This window comes from Monodon monoceros, unplaced genomic scaffold (genome assembly GCF_005190385.1).
Source record: "Monodon monoceros isolate NGI ecotype Baffin Bay Population unplaced genomic scaffold, NGI_Narwhal_1 Super_Scaffold_4, whole genome shotgun sequence".
NCBI lineage: Eukaryota > Metazoa > Chordata > Mammalia > Artiodactyla > Monodontidae > Monodon > Monodon monoceros.
This window is the reverse complement of record NW_021703781.1, coordinates 19,137,436-19,150,617: the sequence shown is the minus strand read 5'-3', so window position 1 is coordinate 19,150,617 and position 13,182 is coordinate 19,137,436. Positions and strand designations below refer to the sequence as shown.

The window sequence follows — 13,182 nt, the reverse complement described above, 5'->3', positions numbered from 1 at the left end:
ACTGGGAAAACCAGGCTCATCCTTTCATGAAAAGATAATGAGCACTTGCACTGGTCTGTGATTAGGGTCTACATATGGCAGACGCTGAATGCTATGGCATAGTCTGGGGAGTGTTGAAGGACAGGGCTTCGAAAGACTGGGGCATGAGCAAGGCTTCAGAGATGAATGCACATGGCATGTCTGGGTTTTGTCTAGAGTTTCTACATCTTGAAAATAGTTAGGTTCTATGGGGGCTGAGAGAAATAAAAGAAAGTAATTATTAAACTTACAATCCAGTTGAAGAGATAGCATGTAAACACAAGGATAGATAAATAATACTGTAAGCTATTTTTATTGTTGTTTTTTAAACTATTAAAACCTGTAGAAAGGACATAGGAATCATGGCGATTGTGAGTCATCCCCAGGGTATGAGAAAGGGAGAACTATGGTCCTCCAGGTGTGGTCCCTAGACAAGCAGCATCTGTGCCACCTGGGAGCTTGTTAGAAAAGCAAATTCTCAGGCCCCATCCCAGACCCACTGAATCAGAAGCTGTGGAGATAGAAACAGAAATCTGGTTTTTAACAAGCCCTCCAGGTGATCCTGGTGTACACTTAGGTTTGAGAACCTCTAGTATTCAGCCACTGTTTTCTTCCCTCCCAAGTGACAATTGCCTATGTAGCCCAATAACTTTAAATGTGCGTTATCTCAAAATCTTGACCATACCAATATACTTGCTGCTTAGTGCAGTTTTGGAGGAACTGGGTTTTTTTTTTTTTTTCCTCTTAGTTTCCAGTTCTGTTCAGCATAGAAAAACTAGCTGTGCTCAGGTGGGAGCTGTTCAGTAAAATGTTGGTAATATACAGATTAATCAGCCATGATTTATTAATGATGAATTAATTACACCTGATTGTGCAGTTCTGCTAGCTAAATGGAGCTTTAAAGGAGTTATTTTATTAATCATCATGGTGCTAATTGCAGACACTTACAGAAGGATCACTAATTAAACATGCAACCATATGCAAAACAAGTTGGGCTGCTGAGACCTGCAAGAATAAGAAACCCTGATTTTTAGGGGAGCCAAAACATTTTATTTTATGCAATATTAGGGAGCTGGCTTGGCAATGTTAATCATTCACTGCAAGTTAATATTGTAATCTTTCCCAGCAGGGATTGATCCCTATATCAAAAAGTGTATAGCACTCTAGTGAGATTCTAGTAAAGGGGAAGATCATTCAAGCCTATTTTCTCTTTTATACACATGCAAAATGGCTTTTGCTGAACAGAGACCATTGATTGATGGGATGGGACTTACAGCAGAGACAGTCAAAACCACAAACCAGTCCTTCGTGTCAGAGAGCATCAGGTGAGTGCGAGACTGAACTCTTGGAGACCATGAACACCCTGTGTATTGAGTCACAATAAGAGGAGTCACAGCCTTCTACTATTGGAGCAGAGAAAGAAATGAGACTGTCCAGCTGAAGGGGCATCAGGTAAACTCAAGGATAGCTAAAGAATGGGAAAATCGTTTTCAATTTTTAGCTCAAGATAGATTAAAGCCGTTTCCTGACTTTTTGTTGTTATGATTATTTGTTTGGAGTTATGCAGCATCATTGTGAATAGTCAAGGAGGTACTGGCCAGCTTCCTCCAAGGAAGCCAAGGTGGCCAGGTGCTACCTCTCTCTGCACTTCAGGGGGCAGGCATGCTACTCGGGCTCCGCCAAATCAGAAACCATCTCCTGGGAATGTGGATCCTGAACAAGGGAAGCAGTACTGTAGAGGTGGCTAGAGACCTATACTATAGAGATCCATACTATAGCTCATTCTAGCTTGTTCTAACATTATTAGCTGTTCCACCATTTAATCAATCCCCTCAGTCTCCTATTTATTTTATTTTTATTTTTGGCTATGCCTCGCGGCATGCAATATCTTATTTCCCCGACCAGGGATCAAACCCGTGCCCCCTGCAGTGGAACCACGGAGTCTTAACCACTGGACCGCCAGGGAATTCCCCCCTCAGTCTCCTATTGAAGACCTTTGATTTTATTTCCTGATGCTTTACCATTAGAAGCTGTACTGCAGAGAGAAACTTTATTTTATTTTCTATGTCCTGGTACTTTTATTTCTTTAGGATAGACTTGAGAGAGAGAGAGATTTCTGGTTTGAATAATGTGTGTATTTTGGGAGACTTCCCTGGTAGTCCAGTGGTTAAGACTCCACGCTTCCAATGCAGGCGGCATGGGTTCGATCCCTGGTGGGGGAAATAAGATCTCACATGCCAAAAAAAAGAGGAATGTGTGTGTTTTTCATTTTAGTAGCTATTGTCAGATACCCTTCCAAAAGAGACTGTAGCTGTTCATGTTGCCAGAGCACTGTATCCTTTTCACCACAACTCACAAGCAGAATTTTGCTAATCTGATAAGTGATAGCTTAGTATTACTTACTTTGCATTTACCTGATTAGGAAAGTTAAACATCTTTTGTTACAGTAACTTGCTACTTATATTTTATCTTCTCTGAACTCTCTATTCACGTATTTTGCTTATTTTCGATTGCATTTTGTTACCAGTTTCTTTATTATGAACTTTTATCTGTCATAGGTGTGGAAATATTCTCCCCAATGTTTTGATGTATATTAAGGCAGTCATTATTATCCTTGTTTTATAGATGAGGAAAGTAATGCTCAGAAAGGAAATTGACTTGCTTAAGTTTACTCTGCTAGTGAGATGATTAGATCTGGATTCAAAACCAGGCTATGTGATTACAAATCTAGTGCCCTTGCTATACTTCAAGGAATATCCCTAGAGGGTTGCTTTGGTTACTGTCCTGTATAATGTTACCCCCAAATTTACAGGTATGCTTGGAGATTCTGTGGGTCCCCAGGAATTTGCACGGGACATATTGGGAAGGCTTGTTTCTACTCCACCTGGTGTCAGCCAGGGTGGTTCAAAGGCAGGGCTGGGAACATCAAAGGCTTGTTTACACACGTTTGGAGCCTGAGTTGGGGACACGGAAACAGCTGAGAGCTGGAACAGGAGGGCCTCCTTTTTTTTTTTTTTAATTTAATTTAATTTATTCATTTGGTTGTGCCGGGTCTTAGTTGCGGCTGGCAGGCTCCTTAGTTGTGGCATGCAAACTCTTAGTTGCAGCAGGCATGTGGGATCTAGTTCCTTGATCAGGCCCCCTTCATGGGGAGTGCGGAATCTTTTTTTTTTTTTTTTTTTCCGGTACGCGGGCCTCTCACTGCTGTGGCCTCTCCCATTGCGGAGCACAGGCTCCGGACGCGCAGGCTCAGCAGCCATGGCTCACGGGCCCAGCCGCTCTGCGGCACGTGGGATCCTCCCGGACCAGGGCACGAACCCGCGTCCCCTGCATCAGCAGGCGGACCCTCAACCACTGCACCACCAGGGAAGCCCGGAGTGCGGAATCTTAACCACTGTGCCACCAGGGAAGTCCCCAGTTGGGCCTCCTTGAACACCTTTATCTCTACATAATCTCTCCACGTGATGTTTCAAGCATGGCGGGTTTAGGAGAGCTGGACTTCCTCCATGTAGGCTTGGCTCCCAAGGCCCCAAAAAAACCAAGTGGAAGCTGTCTCACCTTTTATGACTATACCAGGAAGTCACGTGATTTTACTTCTGCCACATTCTATTGGTTGAGGCATTTATGAAGGTCTGTCCAGGCTCATGGGGCAGGGACACAAATCCCACCTCTTAATGGAGGATTGTTAATGTCACATTGTAATAAGAGCATATGAGATGGGGTATATTTGACTGCAGCAATCTTTGGAAAAATACGATCTACCACAAGAGTGTTTTGGGGAATTTCCCATATTCTCGGGAAACTGGAGACATAAATGGTTAGCAAGGACAAGAAATACCTCCACTTAAAAGAAGAAAACTTGGTGTTAACCCTGAATCTTTTTTTTTTTTAATAGAGGAACAACAACTATAGTCATTGAGCCATCATCAACAAACATATGGATGTGTTTATAGATCATCATCAAAAACTTATGAAAATGTTCTTAGCCTACTGGAGATACTTTCAATACTTTAAATACTTTAAAGGAACCAGAAACATTTAAGTGTCAGGTTTTATGGACTTTGTGGGCTCTCAAGCCTACTCTGCAAAGGAGATGGACCAGACTGGATCTGTTCCACACTCAGAGTGAAACAGTGTTCCTTGGCTTAGTCTTTACCTTCATCTGTTTGGGCTGCTATAACAAAAATACCATAGACTAGGTGGCTTATAAACAATAAACATTTATTTCTCATGGTTCTGGAAGGTAGCAGTCCAAGATCAAGGCAGTGGCAGATTTGATGTCTGGTGAGAGCCTGCTTCCTGGTTCATAGATGGCAATAATCTTGTTGTGTCTTTTTTTTATAAGGGCACTAATCTGATTCATGAGGGCTCCACCCTCGTGACCTAAGCACTTTCCAAAGGCCCCACCTCCACGTACCATCACACTGGGGATTCAGTTTCAACATATGAATTTTGGGGACACACAAACTTTCAGTCTATGGCAGCCATTCTGGGGCAATGGCGGCCGTTCTGGGGCAATGCCTTGTAGTTACTGTTTTCTGATGCTGCCAAATTCTTCCAGAGAGGCCAGAGTGGCCATTGTCGGGGATGAGTGTTTTGGTTCTTTTTTAATATTTATATATGTGGCTGCACCGGGTCTTAGTGGCCACATGCGGGATCTTCGTTTTGGCGTGTGGGATCTTTTTAGTTGCGGTATGCAGGCTCTTAGTTGCGGCATGTGGGATCTAGTTCCCTGACCAGGGATCAGGCCCAGGCCCCCTGCATTGGGAGCCCGGAGTCTTAACCACTGGACCACCAGGGAAGTCCCGGGATGAGTGGTTTATGACTTTGTGCAAGAACGGTTGAGGTTATCACAATACCTTTGGGCCAGGTTATTTTAAGTTACAATAGACCGTTTGTGAATTTCATCAACCAACTGGAGGCTCTTCGTAGCTAAAGTCATGATTTCAGCAAAAAAGAAAAGAAGAGGTAAGTTAAAAGTGAACACCTGTTCTTCTAAAATTGCTCTACTGCAGGTACCAGCCCTAGAGAATTGGCAGATGGTTTTGTGTTTCTAAGCCTGACCTTAGCAGCCCTTCATCAATCTTAAGCTGATTGATTCTCAAGAAAGAGGAGATTCTGGTTTCCCAGGGTACCCAGGACACCTTTGATTTAGTTACTACCTGAAGACCAATTAATTAGTCCACACTGGTTCTCTCAAGTTTTCCTAACAAAGCTAGGAAATCCTGGGCACAGCCTGACTGGGGAGGCTTTTTACTAGCTCATTAATTACTGTCACCCTAGACATGGATAATTCTAAAAGAAAGAAAAAACATCATTCTGCACTGGGGAAGATAGGTGATTTCCAAGGCCTGCAGCTATCTTGCATTGTGATTCCTGTAGCCAAGGGGCTCCCGTCTTTAAAAAACCTCCACCCATAGGACTGAAACTACCAACTTCTTTTCCCATTGCATCTTAACTCATGGCTGCCAGGGGAGCTTGTCAAACATGAGAGAATCTGCCCCTTGACTATCAGGTACTTTTTAGTTTTTAAATTTAGCAGTGTTTACTTAAGTTATTTTTTATTTTTTTGCGGTACGCGGGCCTCTCACTGTCGTGGCGTCTCCCGTTGCGGAGCACAGGCTCTGGATACGCAGACACAGCGGCCATGGCTCACGGGCCCAGGCGCTCCGCGACATGTGGGATCCTCCCGGACCGGGGCACGAACCCGTGTCCCCTGCATCGGCAGGCGGACTCTCAACCACTGCGCCACCAGGAAAGCCCTACTTAAGTTATTTTTAAGTCAAATGGGATTGTACTGGTTTTTTATGACTGTATGCTTAGGCCACGCAGGCCACTCAAGGTGTCTGTTCTCTTGCTCTCTGTTCATCCCCTCGACCAGTGCCTGCTTCATCTATACCTACTCCCATGACTGACCTTCCTATGTATGTACTTGCCCCAGACCCCAGCTAGTAATTGTTCTGATCTTTAGATCTGAACATCTTTACCTGATAGCTTCTCAAAAGGGCGGTGAGGGGCGTGTCCTTCTGCTAGTTTCCCCGGTAACCAATGAGCCAACCTGATCTCTCTTCCTACCCTCCCCCCGCCCCGCCCCCCAGGAGCCAAGACTGCTGCCATTTTGCCCGCCAGCCACCGCACACTGTGCGGTCTTGCTCCAGACTTGTAAGCTCCGCCATCCATCAACCCATAGATGTCTCTGCTGCTGACTCCAGGCTTTCTTGAAGCTGGGCAAGTACAGGGCTTGCAAGCCTGCAGGGTGCAGCCCAACAATGACATAGAATTAATTCATAATCAACTCTCAGTTATCCTCTGGACGGATACCTGGGGATCTCACTCTTCTCACCCTCTCAGCTGGTTTCCCCTCTTCTGTCTCTTACCTGGACCCATTTCTCTCCTGGTCTCTCCTCAGTCTTTGCTCTTCATTCCAAGCTGGGGCCTTACTGGGAAGAGTCAGGGTGGGATGTGGGGGTGTGTTGTTAATGTGATAAGAAGTAATAGAACAGCGTACTCATATGTTAACCAGTAGATGCTCTATGACTCTCCTCCTTTAAGAGGATAACCATAAGTTGACTTTTGCTACTAAGAACTTCCTCCTCATGGTCAATGTTATTTCTTGGTAGTGTTAAAAGATAAACTGGGGGCTCCCCTGGTGGCGCAGTGGTTAAGAATCCGCCTGCCAATGCAGGGGACATGGGTTCGAGCCCTGGTCCGGGAAGATCCCACATGCCACGGAGCAACTAAGCCCGTGCACCACAACTACTAAGCTTGTGCTCTAGAGCCCGTGAGCCACAACTACTGAGCCCGTGTGCCACAACTACTGAAGCCTGTGCGCCTAGAGCCCGTGCTCCGCAACAAGAGAAGCCACGGCAATGAGGAGCCCGCGCACTGCAACGAAGAGTAGCCCCCACTCGCCACAACTAGAGAAAGCCCACGTTCAGAAACGAAGACCCAATGCAGCCAAAAATAAATACATAAATTTATTAAAAAAAAAAAAAAGATAAACTGGGGCATATTTTAAAAATGTAAGAGTTTATTTGAGCAAACATCTATTCCAATCAGGCAGTGCCAAACCAGAAGTGGTTAGGAGCACTTCACTGACAGGGCCTGGGACAAGACTTTATTATCGAGAAGACCTTGAAGCAGAGCAAGGAAATTATTTGATTGGCTAAGCTCAAACATCGTTTGGGAAAGCCTAGTTGGCTGTCTGTGATTGATTGTCCTTAGGTTTTGACTTTTTACTCTTGAGGCATTTATGGGCTTAGGTTTTGGTTTGCTTATGTAGCTAACTATGAGAACCACCTGAGTCTAACGACCTCCTTGTTTATTTATTTTCTTGTTTATTTTGAAAGGCCTCCTTGTTTAATTAACAGTATTGTACACATTAAAAAAATTGTTTTTATTGTGGACAATTTCAAGCATGCACAAAAACAAAGCAAATATTGATACTATAGTTACTACTCCTGGCTCCCCACCCCTTGCACCCATCATGCAGCTTCAACGTTTATCAACTCATAACCAATTAATTCTGTTTCATAGTTGACCCCCAAACCCAGGTGTTCTGTGCTCCATGTTTGGGGTCACCTGAAACCCCATTTTCTCAGCTGAACATACCCAGGAGGCAACCCTGGGTACAGCAGACTCCTGCCGGTCTGTGTCTTCCACTCCATCCTGTGGACTGAGGCTTGAGAACACCTCGAGTGTCACATTCTATTATATTGATGGGGAAACTCAAGGAGTCCTGGTGGCAGGCTGGACAAAAGGACAGCTGTGCTGGGCTGCCCACAAATTAGGGCATCTTTGGAGGCTGTCCTCCAATTCCCAGTTAATTTTTAGGAGAGATTTAATTATGCCATCAACAGCCCTCACTTAAACAATCACACGCGCTCTGGCTGGGGGAGAAATGAGTGACTGACTAGATTTACATAACCATTTACCCTAATTAGAATGTCAAAAGTTGGTGGCAAAGAGGCCAAGTTGTGCTGTGACTTAGTATCATTTTAATTTAGTCCAATTTCCTATTATTGCAACTGTCTTCCTCTTTGCATCTCAGATCCTCTTCTAAACCATTTGTAGCAAAAACAGAATGGAAAGCAGAACAACTAATAATAACTCACTTGAGGGCTGAACTCCTGAAAAACTCTAAAGGTTTCTTTCCTTAATCCAAACCATGATTTTAGTTTTCATCTAAACTTATCATTGCGTGAACATTTAGATTTAGGTAATTTAGGCGGACACTTAGCTTTGAATCCAGAAGCCTCCGCTTTACGTGTTTGTGTGTGTGTGTGTTGTAAAAGTATTAGAACCATCTGCAGGTTGTCCCATGAGAAAAAACATTGTCTTTGAATAGTTACTTTTATTCCAATGTTTTAACACAAGGATTGGTGTGTAATAATAATAATTGTAAGATACACTCATTAATAGGTAATATTATTTTAAATAATGTGTAAAGCTTCTATGACACACGTTTTGAACTATAAGATTTGAAAACTAGAAACTATACAGAACGCCAGGTCTCAGGCATAGAACCACCCTGACCCATTAGAGGCTGTTTAGGCACGCATCGGTGGTTTCTGGGTCTGGCTGTTTTTCCGCCCTCATTCCCTTTTAGCATCAGGAGGCCACCTATTTAATTAGTTGGGGGTGGGAGCGCCTGTAATCTCTTGGGGGTAGCTTTAGCCCCAGAGTTGGATAAGAGGGTGAATCCATCCCGGGGCGTGGCTGGCCTCTCCCCTGCAACATATGGGGAGCCTGCCACGCCTACAGCCCAAGTTCCAGCAGCAAGCAGGAGTGCAGTGGCCTTCCCTGCTGGGAACACTCCCTCCAAAGCCAAGGGCAGGTGGCGTCACTAGTAGAGGTCAAGCAATTCTTAGACCAAACAGCATCTGCTGAACTATGCCAATTGGAAATCAATGTCCCTTCCCTGGGTGGGTTTAATTTTCTGGTTGTTTGCACAAACTTACAGCTCCTAATGGGCAGGGCAGAGCTCAGAGCATCCTCCCAGGATTGCTCCAATGGAGTCTGAGGTCTTCATTGCCCATCAATAAGCTAAATTAAAGAGTCTGTTTACTAGAGGCTAGTGTTGGAGCCTGGCTGTCAGGCCACTATTTATCCAAGACCTGGAGGTCTTGTGACAGGAAGGGGGAACCCTTCCAGGGCCCGAGAGTGGGCTACTGTCTAACACTCCGAAATGAATTGTCCAAGGAGACACGTGTGCTGACAACAAGAGACTTTATTGGGAAGGGGCGCCTGGGCAGAGAGCAGCAGGGTAAGGGAACCCAGGAGAACTGCTCTGCCACATGGCTCACAGTCTCAGGGTTTATGGTAATGGGGTTAGTTTCCGGGTTGTCTCTGGCCAGTCATCTTGCTTGGCCCATAGTCTTGACTCAGGGTCCTTCCTGGTGGCACGAGCATCTCTCAGCCAAGATGGGCTCCGGAGCAAAGGACTCTGGGAGGTTGGTCGTCTCCTCCCTCTTTTGGCTCCTCCTGAATTCTCCTGGTTAGCTTTCGAGGCAGAACCATGTTCCTTATCAGGACCTCCTGATGTGAGACAACTCAGGCAAGTGGGCCTGGCCAAGGCCGGTGGTTTCGGTCAACAGTTCCCTAAAGGTCTGAACACAAATGCAGTACATGTAAGCCCCCAAAGCTTTACCACAGCCTGAGGGAGACATGTGGGTTCCTCTGCCTGTGACAATATTGAATCATTACCAATGTTCCGACTCCGATTTTATGGTGGTTAAGAGGTCATGTTCTGCAGTCAGACAAATCCAGTTTCCACCACTCACCAGCAGAAGGACCTTGGGGCAAGTTTCTTAACCTCTCTGGGCCTCACATTCCTCATCTGTAAAATGGGGATAATAATTGTACCCACCTCACTGGGCTGCTGAGAGGATGGAATAAGATAATATGGTGAAAGTGTTTAGTATAGTGTCTGGTACATGGATGTACTTTTAATACATCTTGGGTATTAAAAATGACAATAAGGATAATGATAATCCTGGCCAAATATGAACAAGATAGGCATGTTAAAATAGGCAGGAACAGAAGACTTGAGTGAGCAGTGCTGGTTTTAAAATCTTAAATTTTAACATTTTACCGTCAAACTCCACAGTCTTAAAGTTGTATGTGAATTCTTTAACTTGCTCATTTCTCCCTTGTTCTCATTCGTGAGTCTTTCTTATTTTTCAACAAAGAGATAAAGATCCAGGCATAACACCGTATTTTGATTCACCCTGCGATGAATGGGTTGTTGCTTTAGAAGCGCTTCATGCCAGTCCCCAGTCCTGTTAGAACCAGAACTCCAGGGAACCCAGCAACAGCCATGGCCAGGACTTCTGTTGTGTTTCTCAGGTGGATCATTCCCAGGAGACAGTTAGATAAGATTCCCAGGAGAGATGTGGAGAGATCAAGATCAAGTGCTTACTCACATGGGAGAAAAACTTTTGTGTAACTGAGGATGGGGTTGCATTCTTCAGGGCCAGACACTCTGACGGTGCATGGGCCTGCCTGGCCACATGTACTCCAAGCTCTCCTCTCCTCCGTCAGAGGCAATTTTATTGCAATAGACAACAAAGGAACAGGGGTGAGGAGCCCTGCTTTTGAGTGGAGCTGGATGAGGAGAACAGAGGAGAGGAAGGGCCGTTTCTCCCAGATGAAGAGACGGCAGTGGTTGGCTGAGAACTGTGTTATAGCCAGAATCTCAGTTTCCATGAGATGCCTGATTACTTTTTTTCTTTATCTACAGTTTCTGCTGGATCCCCATCATTGGGGCAGGATGAAAGGGTCCCCCTTTCTCTAACAGACACAAACTGCAGTGGCTTCTAGCTCACAACCAGTCCCCAGTGACTATGTTACTGTTTCCTAGCCATAGCTAGAGATGCCTGACAAGCTGGCCAGTCCATTTCTCTCTCCCCAGTATTTGAAAACTTGACTGGAATAGACAAGCAAGTTGGAGCAGAGTCATCTCATGATAATGCTCCAGGGCCAAGAGCAATGGCAGTTAAGGTCCCAGGTCACCTTCATTCACGTCCTGCCAGAGAATGGGTTGTTTGTTTCCTTTGATTTAGTGAGCTACTCCTCATATCGTTCCATATCTCCTTTTTGCTTAAAGACTGGTTCCATTTTCTTTTTTTCTTCTGCAAGAACCTTAAGTGATGTTACCTACTGAAAACTTAAAAAAAAAAAAAGAGAGGGATAAGTTTTGTACAGTAAGTTTGTGATGTTTGCAAGTGGTTTAATCCAAAATCTTTGGGTTCTCCAACCTTGAGAATATCATCATAACATAAAATTTCCCCCACAAAAGGCATCTTCAGCCACAAGAGCTATAAGGCTGCATGGAGATGCATGTGCCAGATGGTTAGCCAGCTGGATCTGTTCTTTGGCTAAGCGATTTACATCTATGTCTGGTAACCTGGGATTTAAATTTGTGCCTACACAAAATAACCAAGTGCACTTCCTCAAGTATATAGGTGACACTGTAGCGTTAATTTTGCAAGTGCTAAAAGCTGTGAAAAAAAGGCCCCGGGCTCATCTAAGCTGCACAAACTTGTACAGCTAAGTACATTTTTAAAAAATGAATTATAACATTACCTTCAGTGATTAATTGAAACAGCCTTGGCTGTCCCAATCATCCAGTGAAGCAAGCCATGGGTTTCTTACAGTTATTACTGGAAATGGCTTCTTCCATAGGATCCATGCTTCCCACCCACATGCGGGCACTGATTCAGGCTAGGAAGGCTCTGGCCTCATCTTCTGCAAAGGGCTTCCTCTGAGGATCCAAATGTGAGGTTGGGTCCATTTATCAGTGACATCTTTGAAGCTGGGCAAAATCCCTGAAGAAGAGAACAAAGTCTCCCTCCTAGCTCCCTCAGATAGGGAGATTTTCATACGATGTCACCAAGCGGTGGGTAACTTTGTAACAGAGCTAAAGACACGAATCCCTGTTAGGGCCAGTTCAATTCCTGCTCTTTTCTGGCCATGGAGTGCATCCTCCCCCTATGGACATGACCAGCCTCCACCCAGATAGCTGCCCTCGGCACAGCCCATCCTCACTTCTGCAGGAGCCACTTGGAGCATCAGTGGTCTTGCTTTAGCTTATTAGACTTCACCGAAACTTCTGCCAGCTTCCCGGAATTTTCATGTTTCCACGTCATAAGTTAGCAGTTAGAGCCTTCTCTTATGGAGCTTCCTGCTTGAGGACTCTAGTGCCTTCCATTTGTCTCTCTAAGTCTCTCACTCTTCCTCTCCTCCCCACATGGTAAACGGACTGGGATCAGATCAGGGGGAAGCAGTTAGGTGTATCTCCAGGCAGGTCTTGGATAAAACCAGAAAAGAGTTGGATCAGCTTCAGAAGCAGACTTGGTGGTTTGATTGAACTGGGTCACCTCCTTGACCCCAAGGCGCTGATGCTGTCCACCAGCACCTGAAACCTGAAGACACACACTGCTACTGTTATGAGTTATGTCCCCATTTCTTTTTTTTTTTTTTGGCCCCCAGGGTGGCATGTGGGATTTTAGTTCCCCGACCAGGTATCGAACCTGTGCCCCATGCAATGGAAGCTCTGAGTCCTAATCACTGGACCTCCAGGGAATTCCTGAATCATGTCCCCATTTCCAGGCCAGTTATAATGAACCGTAATATCTCCATCACTCAGCTTCAACAACTATTAACTCATAGGCAATTTTGTTTTACCTATACGTCCACCCATTTCCCTTTGCCCTAGATTATTTTGAAGCAAATCCCACACATTATATAATTTCATTTGTGACTATTTCAGTATGTATCTCTAAAATATAAGGACTTGCATCTTCCCTGGTGGTCCAGCAGTTAAGACTCCATGCTCCCAATGCAGGGGGCCCAGGTTCGATCCCTGGTCAGGGAACTAAGATCCCGCATGCCGCAACTAAGACCCGGCACAGCCAAATAAATGAATATTTTAAATATATATATATATATATATATATATATATATATATAAGGATTTAATGTAACCACGATATTTTTATTACACTGAAAATAATTAACAGTAATCCTTATCAAATGTGCAATCAGTGTCCAAATTTCCCTCATTGTCTCCTAAATATTTTTAGAGTTGGTTTGAGTCAGGATTCAAACAAGATCCACACATTGTACTTGGTTGATATGGTTCTAGCCTCTTGTTCTAATTTC

At 44.6% G+C, this 13,182-nt stretch overlaps 1 protein-coding gene across 3 annotated transcripts in view; it reads left to right on the top strand.

Moving 5' to 3' along the window:
• The window catches only part of PBLD (phenazine biosynthesis like protein domain containing), a 148,043-nt gene that overhangs the window by 35,917 nt on the left and 98,944 nt on the right, over positions 1-13,182 (top strand). For 2 of the 3 annotated variants that reach the window (XR_003797000.1, XR_003797001.1), the window contains exon 11: positions 1,264-1,343. The gene's annotated coding sequence lies outside the window, so the exon portion shown is untranslated. Of the gene's footprint in view, positions 1-1,263; positions 1,541-13,182 lie in introns of those variants that run through there. The other variant, XR_003796999.1, reaches the window with a different exon arrangement.